This window comes from Cervus elaphus, chromosome 30, assembly GCF_910594005.1.
Source record: "Cervus elaphus chromosome 30, mCerEla1.1, whole genome shotgun sequence".
Lineage (NCBI taxonomy): Eukaryota > Metazoa > Chordata > Mammalia > Artiodactyla > Cervidae > Cervus > Cervus elaphus.
In genome coordinates, this window is record NC_057844.1 from 76510228 (window position 1) to 76526598 (window position 16371).

Consider the following 16371-nt stretch of genomic DNA (forward strand, 5'->3'; position numbering starts at 1 on the left):
AAATGCTCTAAGTCCAAGTCATACAAAAAGGAAAACAAAATACATAAAAACAAAGATAATACCGAATTTAAAAATATCTTAGGCTGACTACAAGGTGGCCCTTTTCAAATTTAGTACTTATTAGTCCTCTGAATTTCCCTATCATTGTGTAACTATGAGGCCGTTCCCTAAACAACACTGCTGAGTATACACTTTCTCTGTAATCTTTAGGTTTGGCTGTGGGTCTCCGTTGCTGCCTGGGCTTCTCTTGGCTGTGGCGGGGCGGGGGCCCTAACTGGGCATGCGGGCTTTGCAACTGGGGGCCCGGGTTCACAGCGGCGGCTCCCGGGCTCTAGCGCACAGGCTCAGTAGCTGTGGCGCTTGGGCTTAGCTGCTCTGCGCCATGTGGGATCCTCCTGCACGTGGGGTCGAACCCATGTTCCCTGCACTGGCAGGCAGATTCTTCACCACTGAGCCACCGGAGAAGCTCTGAATGTACCTTTTTTAAGTAAACAGTTTGTGTTTACTCTCTTAGGATTCAAGGTCGGCCTATGTGTAAACATTAAGCAACAAAACTAACCATTTTAAAACCGTGGAAGAGATTACATTTTTTACTCCCAACACCTGGTGTCACCAGCATAACACAGTACAGGGCTGTCTGTGCTCTGTGCTGGGGGCACCACGGCGGCTGCAGCCAGGCTTTCGCGGGCAGGGGCGCCCCAATGCCCGGCTCACAGCTTCAGCCAGCACCCAGGGAGCCGCATTCTCAGGAATCACACAGGTTTAAAGGATGGTTTTTTTATATTTGCTTTTTAATTTTGAACATAGTGATGCAAGGAAAAGACGGGAGTGAAATAAACCTGAAATACTTGTTCTCTGGATGTAACAGTTCGTGACTGGTCTGTCACCACCCCCTCAATCTTCTGGCCCTGTGGGTCCCCCGTCTCCTCCCCAAATTCAGTTAATCTTAGACAGGCTTGCTGATAATGTGACCAGAAACTAAATATCCAAGATCTGTGAATACATCATTCCTTCACGTACTTTATGTTCAGGTCAGACATCAAAGGGGGTAGATGTCAGGAAGGAGAAACACAGTCCTGACATCATAAGTAAAGGCCGCGGTGTGGACCTGTGAGAGGACGCGTGAGAACTGTGGAGCCTGGTTCAGCTGCCTGGCCACCGAGTGATGCGTCTCACTACGGAAAGTCCAGGCACAGCGGCACTTGTAAGATGAGACTGAAAAGTTACAGCCCCGGTACTTTGCGACTTGAAAACCTGTGTTAAAACGAGGTAACTGCCTGGTGTTTCCTGGCACAAAGGGGTCCTGCAAAGCCCTCTCTGCAGAAGCTGGTTTCTCATGACTGAAGTCCAGGAACAGATCTGCTGACCGGCCAGCAGTAAGAAGGCACGGGGAGTTTTGTACACGCTCGGCATCTCATCAGTAGACTCTGAAGACGATGCTGCTTGGCGGCTGCACGCGGGTCGCCTGGGCAGACTGGTCCTTTCCACCTCCTCACATCTTGGATGAGCACCCTCCCCCCTCCAAGAGGACTCACTGCCTCCAGGCTGCCCTCTTGAGTCCCAGCCTGGAGCTTTGGCAGGCAGCCTCTCAGGTGACCCCCGTGATCCTGCCCCCCGGGTGAAGGTTGGGTCTAGGGATTCGCTTCAAACAGAACACAGAGGAACTGATGGGCTGTCACCTCTGAGGCTGGGTTATAACAAGACCCTCGCTCCATCTGAGCTCCTTGCTCTCCGGAAAGCCAGTGACAAGCCTCTCTAAGTCAGGAGACGCCCAAGTCGAGAGGAACTGAGGTCTCCCAAGAGAGACAGAGAGGACCCAAGGCCTGCGGGCTGTCACGTGGGTGAGCTCAGATCCCCCTAAGTCAGTCTGGAGTGACCACGGTCCCACCAGCCCGAGCTAGAGCCACCCAGCAGAGTGGCCCCCAGAGTCTCACCTCCCCCCAACTGTGGGCGGGTGTGTGTTGTTTGCAGCCAGTAAGGCTGGGGTAACACATTCAGAGCGTCAAGTCTCTTCGTGCTATTCACAGCAGTCAGCCACTGTCCAGCCCCGTCTCTCTCTGCCTCACACTGCCCTGAGGGTTCAATCTGGCCCCCGCTCTAGGTTTTTAAATCCCAAGGACAGTCATGCTAGGCGCCCAGGAACCCTCAGAGAAGATGACTGAGCACACCGCCAGGACCGCAGGAGCAGGTGTTACTCCTGGCAGTGGGGGAGCGGGGACTGAAGGACATGTGCTTTTGCACTGGACGTGTTTCACTTCCTCATCAGGTGGAACCCTGATGCCTTTAGTCGTGTGACCTTGCTCACGGTGTTTCATCCCTCTGAACCACAGTTATACCACGTAAAAAATGGGGATAATGATGCCCACCTCCAACTCTGATGTATGAGGATTATATGAGATAATGTATTGAGTACATCAAAATTCTGGCACATGGTGATTTTAGTAAGTATCAGTCCCCTTCTGAGAGAGGATAAATCAAAGAATTATCATAAGGACTAAGCAACAGAATGTATCACAGATATGTAAGTACTTGGCACAGAGCTTGTGTCTAATGGATGTTAGTTCCTTTTTAACTCATCCATAAAAAAAGCCAAAAAAAAAAAAAAAAAAAGCCATATCCTAGTCATCTAGCGTGGTTGAATGGTGTCCTTTATGATGAAGTTTAATCTTTTACACACAGAAAAAACTGAATAAACAAGGCCTCTCTGCATCAGTAATATATACATAATTATGAAATAATATTATAATAGCTAAGAGGTGAAAGCCCCCCAAGTGTCCATCAATGGGCGAACAAACAAAATGTGGTCTCTATACATCATCATCAGTCCTGAAGAGGAAAGCACTCCAGGCACACACTACAACACGGATGAACCTTGAGGACAGTGTGCTAAGTGAAATACGTCAATCACAAAAAGACAAAGACTGTTACGATTCAGCTTATAGGAGGTACCCAGAGTCATCAAATTCAGAGAGACAGAAAGTAGAATGATGGTTGCCAAGGGCTGCTGAGAGAAAGAAATGGGGACTTGTTGACTGGGTAAGACTTTCAGTTCTGCGGGATGAAAGAGTTCTGGAGATCTGTGTGCAACATTATAAATATACTGAACTGTACACTTAACAATGGTTACGATGGTAAATCTCATGTTTTTTAAAAACCACTAATAAACATAAGAAAATTAACTTTTAAGTGATGCAACTTGTATCATTTATGCTTTCATAATAACACACAGTCACCATGCTGATTCATTACGGACTGTGCTACAGACAGGTCTGTGCAGTTCGTGGTCCTGAGTCAAATCTGTGTTAAGCTTCAGGAGTTGCTCTGGAGTCTGCTTTCCTGAAAAATATCTGGGATTTTTTAGGATTCAGCTAATAAGGGAAAAGGCGGAACCTAATACATCTCACTAATATTTGTTGTTACCATTGCAGAATTTTAAGATGTTAAAACAGGAAGAAATTACATTTTAAAGTGGAAGAAAGTGAAATCTAGACTTAAATCTAACTACATTATTTGCCTGAGGTCATAATTACAGGTAATAATTATGAGAAAAGCTGGAAAGAGAAACTATATCCTGGCTCCCTCAACAATCCTCCTCTACAAGGAATGGACTTGCGCCCTCCAGAACTCTTCTGAACCGTACTGTTTAATACGCCGCCACCAGGGGGCAGCAGGTGCATTAGTCCGGTGTTAAACCCTGGACTTAAAAGCCCCAGTAAATTTCCATTATGCCTTCCTCCAACCCCCTCCAAAAAATACATATATCTAAGACTTTATTAATACCAACAAGCATAAAGTTTAAAGAATATCCATAATAACTCTTAAAACAAAGACTTGCGTCCAATGGAGGTAACATCCTTACTAATCCCTCAGTATTTTTGATGCACTCTAATCTAACTGATGTAATAAAGGTCAATCAATACATTAGTTTTGGAGAAGGCAATGGTACCCCACTCCAGTCCTCTTGCCTGGAAAATCCCCATGGACAGAGGAGCCTGGTAGGCTGCAGTCCATGGGGTCGCTGAGTCGGACAGGACTGAGTGATTTCCCTTTCACTTTTCACTTGCATGCCTTGGAGAAGGAAATGGCAACCCACTCCAGTGTTCTTGCCTGGAGAATCCCGGGCACAGAGGAGCCTGATGGGCTGCTGTCTATGGGGTCGCACAGAGTCGGACACGACTGAAGCGACTTAGCAGCAGCAATACGTTAGTTTTAAACCAAAAATGACTTAACCACAGAAATCCTTTTTTTTTTCATTTTGAACTGAATTTTCCTGGTACTTAGCCTCCGAGGCTTCAGACCACAGCAACCTGAAGCCCTTTCAGCCATCTGTCCTCAATCTCCCTTCCTTGGTCAGACGCATTTTTCTTTCTGATGCCCTTTGTCACAAAGGAAGGTCTGTCAATAGGTCTGACCCTCCAGCAACTTTCCAGAAGCAAAAGCAGAGTGAGTCTGGTCACAAAGTAAAACCTACATGGACAGTTCTTCCAATTAGATGACAGTAAGGTCCACTCTTTTTAAACAATACTACTACCCACCAGAAGCTCAAGCCACAGCAGCTAACGGGTGAGACCTGAATTTACAGAAAGGCCCTATCTCAGCGATGACCATGTGCACCCCAAGACTTCAGGGTTTCACCTAATGTGAGCGGTGAGTGACAACACCAGGGACATTCTGGTAATTAGTTCAGGAGTCAACTCCACACTGACCAGCGGCCAAGGTCCTAACTCATACAGTGGGAGACATATGAGCTTTATTTCACAGATCTCAAATGGTTTTCTTCCTGAGCTCAACATGCTTTCAGAAGGAAAAAGGGATTCAAACACAAGCATTTACTGCTGCCTCGGACACACAGGAGCAGTCCATTTTTAAAGGACAACAGGGTTCACATAGCTAAAAGGCACTCAAAGAAATCACTCTCTGCTTCCATCCATTTGCTCTCATGGAATTAACTATTCACCAATCAATCTAATCTAGCATGAAACTGATGGCAAGAGAAATCACAGTGCTAATGGTAAAACAGGAGCGAGACAGGCACCAGACACATATAATGAATGATCACTGCAAAATGCATCAGGGTCCAGACACTACTCTGTAAACCTCGGCCAAATACAATGTGTCAATGGGTGAGATTCAGGGAAGGCTCGTATCTGTAAAATAATCTGGTTTTAATCTAGTTATTTTCCAATATAGAATATTTAACATATTAGAATGTAGAATATCACCAGAATACCAGAGATATTTATAACGGGTATATAAAATAAATATAGTTCAGTAATTTATTCAAGAATTATTTAAAATATTTCTATGATACTACTCAAAAAACTGAAATCAGATCATTAAAAGAAAAAAAGAACACATCTATTAAGGTGGCTCAAATTTTAAAAGCCTGACAACATCAAGTGCTGGCAAGGACACAGAACAACTGGAACTCTCATACATTCCTGATAGAGATGCAAAATGGTGGGGTTTCCCTGGTGACTCAGCAGTAAATCTGTCTGCCAAAGCAGGAAATGAGAGTTCGATCCCTGGGAAGGGAAGATCCCCTGGAGAAGGAAACGGCAACCTACTCCAGTATTCTTGCCTGAGAAAACCTCTGGACAGAGGAGCCTGGTGGGCTACAGTCCACGGGTTGCAAAGAGTCACACACGACTTAGTGACTGAACAACAACAGCCACTTTGGGAGACAACTTGGCAGCTTCTTACGAAGTTCAACATACACTCACCCCCTGACCCAGCCATCTAGTCTGAGGGATCCACCGTAGAAAGATAAAAACTTCTGATCACATAAAATCCCATAAACAAATGTTTGCACAGCTCTATTCATAATCACCAAAAACTATGAAGAATCCAAATGTTCAACAGTGAATGGATAAAGTTGTGCTATGTCCATAAGATGGAATACTGCTCAGCAGAAAGAAGGATCCACATGTGGGTGGATCTCAAAGATGTCCTCTGAATGTAAGAAGCCAGTCTCAAAGGTTACTTACTGTTTAACTTCACTTATGTGACGTTCTGGGAAAGGCAGAAGTATAAAGATGGAGACCCCATCAAGGGTGCTCAGAAATTAGGGGTAGGGTGAGGGTTTGACTTCAAGGGGGCAGAATGAGGGAGGGCTTCTTTGGTTTTCTGGGTATTTCTGGTGATGGAAGTGCTCTATAAGGTTACAGGAATCAATTTTAAAACTCAAAGTATTATGCAACAAAAAAGGTCAATTTTACTTTATATAAATTCAAATAATAATGACTGAAAGCATGAGAGCATGCAATTGATGTAAAACAATGAGATAAAAGCAACAGGTAGATGTAAGAATAAGAGCATTCTGAATTAAGCTAAGATGGCACACATTCATAGTTATAATTAAAACAAACTAAGAGATATATTAACATAAACCAAATACAATGAAAGAGTCTGCTTTGATCTTGCTTTGAATAAAACAGCTGAACAGACTATTTTAGATGACTGGAGATATTTGAATACAGCATTACATAATATTAAAGATTAAAGGTAGGATTGTAGTTATTTAAAAAGTAAATATTTAGGGGTGAGGGATACTTCCGGTTCAAGATGGCCGAGTAGAAGGACATGAGCTTATTTCCTCCTGTGAAAGCAACAAAACTGCACCTACCTGTTGAACAATCATTGACAGGAGGACGCTGGAACCCACCAAAAAAAGATACCCGTGTCCAAAGACAAAGCAGAAGTCACACCGAGATGGTAGGAAGGGCACAATCATGATAAAATTAAATCCATAGCCCACAGGCCCCAGGGCTGGGTTGTCTCAGGCTACCACAGAGGGAGGGCAACCCCACCCATCAGTAGATAATTGGATTAAAGTTTTACTGAGCAAGGCCCTGCCCACCAGAGCAAGACTCAGTTTTTCCCACCACCAGTCCCTCCCATCAGGAAGCTTACACAAGCCTCCTAGCCTGCTCCATCAGATGGCAGACAGAAGAACCACAATCCCACAGTGGCTAAAACAAAAACTACATTTCGGGAAAACAATGGGGAAGATGCAAGAAATGTTTACCAAAGAACTAAAAGAACAAACAAACAAAGATGAATAATACACTAGAAGGAATCAATTGCAGAATAACTGAGGCAGAAGAATGGATAAATGACCTGGAGGACAGAATGCTGGAAATCACTTGCTGCAAAATAGAATATAGATAAAAGAATGAAAAAAAAAAAAAAAATGAAGACAGCCTAAGAGACCTCTAGGACAACGTTAAACGCAACAACATTCGCATTACAGGGGTCCCAGAAGGAGAAGACAGAGAGGGAAAGGACCTGAGAAAATATTTGAAGAGAGAATAGCTGAAAACTTCCCTAACATGGGAAAGGAAATAGACAACCAAGTCCAGGAAGCACAGAGAATCCCAGGCAGGATAAACCCAAGAAGGAACATCATGAGACACATAGTAATCAAACTGACAAAAATCAAAGACAAAGACAAATATTAAAAACAACAGGGAAAAACTACAAATAATATACAAGGGAACTCCCTTCAGGTTATCAGCTGGTTTCTCAACAGAAACTCTGCAAGTCAGAAGAGAATGGCATGATATATTAAAGTGATGAAAGGGAAGAACCTACAACCAAGAAAACTCTACCCAGCAAGCCTCTCATTCAGATTTGATGGAGAAATCAAAAGCTTTCCAAACAAGCAAAAGTTTAGAGAATTCAGCACCACCAAACCAGCTTTACAACAAATCCTAAGGGAATTTCTCCAGGCTGGAAACACAAGAGAAGACCACAGAACATAAATCCCAAACAACTAAGAAAATGGTAAACAGGATCATAGATATCAATAATTACCTTAAATGTAAATGGATTAAATGCACCAACCAAAAGACATAGACTGTCTGGGTGGACGAAAACATGTACATATATACACTTCCACTTATCACATCACTCTGCGTGACCCCCCAAATTGTATGTAATTATTTTATATTGTTAGGTTAATCATGTACCCATTATGACCTGCAACTGTAATTATCTTTTATTTTTTTGTTTGGCTATTGTGAAAACTGATAAGCATCTTATACTATTGCGATTATGTAACTATTACTCATTGAATACCACTGTATCAGGATTGGTCAACAGAAAAATAATAGAATTCTATATCACGAAAACTACTATGTAATAGGAAAACCTGTAATCACTTTTTAAAATCTAGATGCATATCAATTATCTTGGAATTCTTTGAAAAATACAAATGCCCAGGTATTGCTTTTTTCCCTCCCAAATTCCAGATATATTTCTAATGAGAAGCCATGTTTAAGAACACCAGAAGTATATGATGATCTTTTATTCCTATCCAGTTTGTTTCATTTATTTCTATTTCATATTCAGTGCTCCCATTTCATTTAGTGTATGCTTTCCAATTTCTCCATCTCTTTTTTCTGATGTTCCTTCTCAAGCCTTTATCAAGCATAGTATAAAAGCTTTGTATACATATATAAATATGTATTATATATATTTTAGAAAACATGAATTTTTGCCTAACTAAAAAAATGTATGACATTTTGATTCCACTTGTTTGACTTAGTATGAATAGAATACTAGATTTCTAATTTAAAAAGTTGGCATGCAACAAGCAACAAAAGTTTACTGTACAGCACAGGGAACTATAATCACTATCTCATAATAACCTATAATGGAAAATAATTCCAAAAATAATCTACATGTATACATACAACTGAATCACCCTGCTGTGCACCTGAGACACTGTTAAGTCAACTACACTTCAATAAAATATATAAATTAAGAAAAAAACATCTGGGGTGAAATGACATAGGTTCTGATATTTGCTTCAAAATTCTCCAGAAGCAAGCCAAAGGTTTTTAACAAAAACTCAAAAAGCAAAGAAAGGAGGGCAACTGAAGCAGGTATGGGAAAGCTAGGACGGTGTGTGGGTTCTGCCACCGTGGGTTCACGAGGGTTTGCTGCTGCTGCTAAGTCGCTTCAGTCATGTCCGAGGGTTTACTATGCTCTTATTTGAGGAGGGCTGGAGATGTTTTTACCCTGCTGTCGGGAAAGACTGAAGGCAGGAGGAGAAAGGGGTGACAGAGAATGAGATGGTTGGATGGCATCACCGACTCAATAGACATGAGTTTGAGCAAACTCCGGGAGTTGGTGATGGACAGGGAGGCCTGGTGTGCTGCAGTGCATGGGTTGCAAAGAGTCGGACACGACTGAACTGAACTGGAGATGTTTATTTAAAAAATGACGAGAGGAAAAAAAACAGGGACCTATTTTTCATAACTACTCCCAAGAATGCCATCTAGCTGTTCTTTATTCATTTAGAAGATAGACTAATTTCCCCTCACAGCTTTTTAGGCTTTTATAACCTGCATCTAACTTTACAGAAAACCAAGTCAAGAAAAAAGAGTAATTCAAAGCAGCTGTGATTTGTCTCAAAAATAATGGCTTAAAGAATGCTTTTAAATCTCATTTAATGCTCATAAATTACTAAGACTATCATGAGCTGTAGAAATATTAATAGTTTTCATTAATTTATCTGCTGTATCTACCTAAGTGCAGATGACAATGGCAGGAAGGGGTAATTAATGCTCAAAAAGTTTAACGGCAGATGTAGGAATGGACAGAGACAAGAACACAGCATACCAGGAGTTCTCTCTAATTTACTTTCTCTCTCTGCTTTACTCTGGTGTAACTCCAGGGTCAGAGGTCTATAAAAGCACTCCCAACCAACCAACAGACTCCTCACTGGGGGTCTGTTAGGAGAGAGACCCAGCTCTCAGTCAGTACTAACAGAGGAGAAAATAGTACTGGGTTGGCCAAAAAGCTCCTCTGGGTTTTTCCATGAGATGGGACTGGAAAACCTGAATAAGCTTTTTGGCCAACCCAACATTATAATATGAATTTTATTTATCATCCGGCAGTATTTAAGGCTAGTGAGCAAAAAGAATTACACAGGCAAAAGCAACAGAAAAACCAGAAGGTAAAATAGCTGCAGCTGCAAAACCCCCGTCAGGGTGCAGAGCAGGAGTGATCTGGAGGGGATGGGGGCATGGGGCACAGGAGTCGGTCAAAGAAGATCCTGACCGGCGCTCCGCAGAGACACAAACGGGAGGTTTCGCAGAAGCCCCACCCCCACGCGCCCCACGACACACCACCACCGTCGGAGAGGCCCCAGGAGCCTAGGGAAGGCGAGCAACCAGGATGGCTGTCAGCACCGGCCGGAGCGCATCCGACCGCCCCAAACGTCTGGGGAGCCACCGCCAACCCAGCGAGGTGATGGCAGAAAGGCCCCCAAAGAGCCCCGTCCTCAGCCCGAGCCTGGTACAAGGGGCTCTATGGATTGCGTGCAGTTCAAGTTAAGGGCCTGAAGACGCGGAATTACCCTGGATGCTCCAAGCGGACCCAATCGGACCACGAAGCTTCCAAGTGGAGCCGTTCTCCTGGCTGGGGGGCCCCCAGGGACACAGAGGGGCTCCCTTGCAAGTGGAGGCTGCAAGGTCAAGAAAACACATTCGCCTCCAGAGCTTCCCGGGGGGGAGGGGTGGGGACACGCCCCCACCCACCCGAGACCCGGATTTCAGCCCAGTGACGCCCAGCTGCTTTCCTGCCCTGGGGAACAGGACAATCCATCTGGGTGGTTTCGAACTCTGGCAGGACCAGGAAACTAAGACAAAGTCAGACCCGCTTCCTCAGTCACCGGGCCTCCGCCTGAGCCCTCCCCTGCAGCCACTTTGCCTCCTCACTTCCCCGAGAAGCCCCAATCAGTCATCTTTTTCGGAATCACACGTACCTAGTTTTCATCATATGCTCATTAATCTGTTAACAGGTTTTTTTTTATTTTAAAGAGCTTAAATTGGCAGGTATTTATTCAGGAGACACAAAACAGGGATACTATAAAGGGGAGATTGACATTTTTTCCCCTATGTAAAGTCAAATTTTTCCTCAGAGCATAAATACTGTAAACAAAGTTTAAAAATGGGGAAACAGCTGTAACATATTTGACAAAAGATTAGCATCCTCAATGTATACAGAGTTCTTACAAATCAGTAAGAAAAAGACCAATGGCACATTATCCAGGAAAAAAAATGGTTTCAACAGACAGATTCACCACTATTCCTAAAAGACAGACAAACAGGACTTCCAACTGACGCCCTCTGTCAACATACTTTCTCTGGTGCTCCACAGTTTAGACCAGCAAACACTCCAGAAAAGAGGAAAACAATTCTCACCTGTAAGCTTCTTTCTTCAAACCCGTGGAGCCTTGGAATGCTGCATCAGAGTGAGTCTGAAGAGTGTCTGACCTCAGAATCCTTCCAAACAGGATGCCAGGACAAGTAGTTCCACCTCACAGTGGGGCCAGAAGTCCATGGACCAAGTGTCCGGTTCTCAGTCCTGCCGGGGGTGGGATGAAGAGGAAGGTGAGTGAAGAAAGCTGAGTGTTTAAGAGATGAAGGCTTAAAGGCTAAAGCACCTTGGACGGCATCTCAGACCTTGGGTGTGCAGCTCAGAAGGAAGGGACCGCCATTCAGTGGAAAGACATGACCCAAGGGGCCGAAGGATGCCTAGAACAGCGGCAAGCCCGCACTGGTGTAGCAGAGGGGCCCAAAGTTCTCGACTTTGGGAAACAGCAGTTATAGCCTCTCCTTCAAATAAGGAAAATAAGAATGGAGTGTATCTTCAGCCATCAGGGTAAGATTATTTTAGGAATACTGAGTTTCCCGGACGTGGGTTTGAGTCTTTTTTTAGAAAAAAAAAAATATATATTTTTTAATGTGGACCATTTCGAAAGTCTTTATTGAATCTGTATAATGTTACTTCTGTTTTACGTCTCGGTTTTTTGGCCGTAAGGCATGAGGGGTCTCATCTCCCTGGCCAGGAATCAAACCCTCATCCCTCCACATTGAGCAAAATCTTAACCACTGAACTGCCAGGGAAATCCCCTTGAATCTTTTGAAAGTAAAAGCGAAGTCGCTCAGTCGTGTCCAACTCTTTGGGATCCCATGGACTATACAGTCCATGGAATTCTCCAGGCCAGAATACTGGAGTGGGTAGGGTAGCCTGTCCCTTCTCCAGGGGATCTTTCCAACCCAGGGATCAAACCGCATCAAACCCAGGGCCTCCCGCATTGCAGGCAAATTCTTTATCAGCTGAGCCACAAGGGAAGCCCAAGAATACTGGAGTGGGTAGCCTTTCCCTTCTCCAGGGGATCTTCCCAACCCAGGAATTGAACCGGGGTCTCCTGCATTGCAGCTGGATGCTTTACCAACTGAGCTATGAGGGAAGCTCAAATCTTTTAAAGTCTAAACTAAGGAGGGGAAAAAAAAAAAAAAATTCAAGGACTTCCCTGGCAGTCCAAGGAAGACGCCACACTTCCAATGCAAGGGGCGCAGTTTCGATCCCTGGTCAGGGAACTAAGATTTCATATACTGCGTGGTACGGCCAACAAATAAAATAAAGTGACTCGTTCAACAGTTAGAAAAAACATTGAAACCAGATCTGAGGCATACTTGCCATCAGTGGTGATGCTTACTCTAATTAAGCCTTTAGATCTACCTTGCAGTTTATGCAGACACAGTAGATAGAGGAAGAAGCTAAACCACACTCTATACAAAGCTGAATAAACTCAGAATGAGAGCCGTCCAGAGCCAACCAGGCGATACCAGCAAACCATGGCATTAAAGAAACCCACAGGACTGCTTCAGACCAGAGTCGGCAAACTACGGCTCTCAGATAACTCCCGCCTGCAGGAGGAGTTTAATACAAAAAACTTCGGAAACAGTTTTCCTAGAACACAGCCATGCTCATTCACATTATCATCCAGGGTTGAGTCTTTACAACAACACAGCTGAGTAGCTGCAAGGGAGACCATGTGGCCTGAGAAGCCTTAAAGAGTTAGTAACTAGCCCTTTTCTTTAAGTCTGTCAACGCCCTGTCCGGGACTAAGAGACAACAGACACCCAACAAAATACCTTGTGTGGCCCGTTTTGATTCACACAAGCCAAGAGTAAAAGTGCATTTCTGAGGCAATCAAGGAAATCTGTGGACTGAGTTCTAGAAAACAATAAGGAATTATTGTCAATTTGATAAAGAGATAACAATGGTATTATGGTTATACAAGAAAATGCCTTTTTGGAGGTGCATACCACACGAATTGGGGCTTCCCAGGTGGCTCAGTGGTTAAGAATCTGCCTGCCAATGCAGGAAACCTGGGTTCGATCCCTCGGCTGGGAAGATCCCCTGGAGAAAGGAACAGCAATCCATGTCCGCATTAATGCCTGGGAAATTCCACGGACAGAGGAGCCTGGCAGGCCATATCCATGGGGTCGCAAAAGAGTCAGGCACGACTTAGCAATAACTAAACAAAAGCAACTCCCCTAGACAGGGGTGAAATATGTTGTCTGCAATTTAAACTGCTTCAACAAAAAGATAAGCAGATACAGCCAAAAAAAAAAAAAAATCGTTTTAATCAACCGTTAAATCTAGTTGATGGATATATGGAAGTTCATTATACCATTCCCTTCCCTTTTAAATTTGCTTTAATAAAAAGGAAATTAAAAATCAGAGCTCTGATCAAAAACTAGAGCTTATCTCCAGAGGGCCTTTCTCTTTAGGCAGGCCTCCGGTCCCACCGTCCTTACAGAGTTTCATCCCTATTTCTCCAACATGGTTACAAGATCCCCAGGAGCAGGAAATGGCAACCCACTCCAGTATTCTTGCCTGGAGCATCCCATGGACCAAGGAGCCTGGCGGACTACAGTCCACGGAATCACAGAGAGTGGGACACGACTGAGTCTGCACGCACGCGGGCACAGTCTGCCACCATGAATGCTGGTTCCCATTCCACTCCTCTGCCTGTAAAAATTCTACCCAAGATGAATCCTACCCAAGATGAATTCTACCCAAGATGAATCCTCACTATGACCTCCCCCAGTCCTCTGGCAGGAATTCATTTCCCAGTGCTCTAAGTGCCCTTGGGCACTTACTTCATCCTCCAGAAATGTTAGCTATTTACCATGTCTATTACCTTGTGATGTCATACAAACCCGAGACTTCTACTAACTGGGAACCAGTTTCAGGGGGTATAATATGGGGGCATAATAACACCTTCCACATTGTCATCTCTGCCTATTCTCTGCCTAGCTCTCAGATCCAATCTAGGCAAGGTTGTCTTGCCCTGAGCAGTTTTACTGACCAGAGAGAGCTTCAATTATAGAACAAATTCCTGTTACGCAAGATGCCGGCCCTGTTTAACCAACAGTCTCTTCATAAAATCTCTAATCTGAGCGTTACCTCTTGGATGAAGAAGGTCCTAGAAAAGAGTAAGATTGCTTGAATTTTGTCCTCCTATCGTCACCTTCCTTGGGACCTTCCATCTGCAAACACTGCTGCATTAATCTCCATGACCCCCGGTGCCCCAGCCCCTAGGAAAGGCCCGGCAGACTTGAGTCCAAAGCCCGTAAGTGGAGCCTTAACTCCACCTGCAAGAGCTGACCCAGACTGGAACTTGCAAGATCTTACTACATATAATAAGAGGGCAATGAACAGATAATTTTAAAAACATAATACCACGCTCTGTCTTTGCTCCATTCTTCTTCCCACAATTGGCTACCTAAGGTCAGCGTGAATAACCACCTTCTCTAGGTCTAGTGCTAATAGTCAGGACCCTGGTTTGCAAGGTCAGCCAGTCCAAAACACTTCTGTACAAAGGTCCACCAATTAGAAATTAATTTACCTTTGCAAACTCAGCTTTTGAAACACAAATGCTCTCTACCCAGGCAGTCTGCTTATTCAGGAACTTCTGGTTTCTCCAGGGAGTCGTTTTAGGAAAAACAAGGCATTTGGGGGAAATGTGGGCAACCTGCAGGGGTCTCTTATTAGCATTTCAATAAATTGAGTGAGACCAGGGAGACGAGCTTCAGTTACAGGAAAAAGTACATAAAAACGTGTGTGTGAGACCTACACGTTATATTGGTCAAATCCAACTGATTTAAGAGAGACCTTTTAGTTTTTAATCCAGGATTTCTCCCTGGGACATTAAGTAAAATTAATATCCTGCTTTAAGAAGACGTGGCTCCAAGTCTCATTTGCTTATCAGTTCAATATTAACAGTCAGCCTGGAGTCAGGTGTGTTAAAAAAAAAAAAATCGTGCACCAATAAATTTAATCATTTAAAAAAATCGTGCACCAATAAATTTAATTATTAAAAAAAAAAATCGTGCACCTCCTTAGCGTTACCAGTGCGACTGCAGTGTTATCTTTGGCCAACAGAGTGAAAGCTCAATAAGCATATTTCCTCATCAAGGCAGTAAAAGAGTTCTTCAAAAACTCAGCTGTGTCACTAACAGCTCCAAAGAAGCCTGGACTCAGAAAGTGACAAGTGCCAGATGTTCCCGGTTTTCTTTTGCAGCTTTCTGGTCTCCTCGCAAACAGGGATCGCTAAAGTTAAAAACAAGCAGCAGACCGGGAGATCCTTTTCAAGAGGACCCTTCTGAAGGGTCATCACGTCTTCCTTGGGCAGAGGCAGCGTCTACACCTGGGTAACTGGCCGAGGCGTCCGCGTCGCGCTGCGCCGGGCACTGTGTGGACGCGCTAACGGCCCGGGGTCCCCGCCCTTCCAGCCGCTCTCGCAGGCGCCGCGTCCCGCCACGGCCGCGGCTCTGTCCCCGTCCTCCGTCCCCGGCTCCCGCGGGCCCCGGATACGCGCCGGCGTGCGACGCCTCCAGGCCCCGGGGCCCCTAGGCCCCCTCGCGGCGGGGGCGGGGACGGACAGGGGCCCCGGCTCGGCCCGCGGCCGGCGCCTCACCTGCCTCGGAGCGCGGCGCCCTTCGGGGAGAGCCGACCCGAGCGACCGAGCGGAAATCCTGGCCGGCCGCGGCTGGGGCGGCCGCCCCCGGGAGGCCGCCCCCGAGGGCGCCCCCTGGAGGCGGGACGCGGTGCCGCGCGCACACCTGAGCACGCGCCGGAGCCCCGAGGGCGCGCACCTGGGGCTTCTCTGCTGATGCGTGCGCTCTAGGGAGGCCCCCCTGGGCGTCCAGGGTCAGCCTCGAGTCCACGTTGGACCCAGACGTGCCTGGAGACACACACGCACACACACACGAGTCCACGTTGGACCCAGACCCACTTGAGGACACACACACACAGCCTTGAGTCCATGTTGGACCCAGATCCATCTGGACACACACACACACGCACACTCACACACACACAGAAATGAGCCCATGCATCCTGTAGGACAGACGGGCAAGGCCTCACTCCAGCAGCCATACTTCACTCGGCACTGATACCTTACTGGATACAGATAATCATGTAACCTTGATACTGCCACTGTTTACCAGTTCTCCATTTTCACTTAAAACTGTGGTTGGAGAAGTGCGTGCTTAGCCGCTT

General features: G+C 45.2%; 1 protein-coding gene across 3 annotated transcripts in view; it reads right to left on the minus strand.

Annotated features, from left to right (window-relative positions):
- Positions 1-15873, minus strand: part of GGACT (gamma-glutamylamine cyclotransferase) — a 48160-nt gene extending 32287 nt beyond the window's left edge. The window contains exons 1-2 of one of the 3 annotated variants that reach the window (XM_043892493.1): positions 15788-15873; positions 11214-11376 (exon numbers count right to left, since the gene is read on the minus strand). The gene's annotated coding sequence lies outside the window, so the exon portion shown is untranslated. Of the gene's footprint in view, positions 1-11213; positions 11377-14716; positions 15747-15787 lie in introns of those variants that run through there. The other 2 variants (XM_043892497.1, XM_043892492.1) reach the window with 2 other exon arrangements.
- Between the last annotated feature and the right edge of the window lie 498 nt (positions 15874-16371).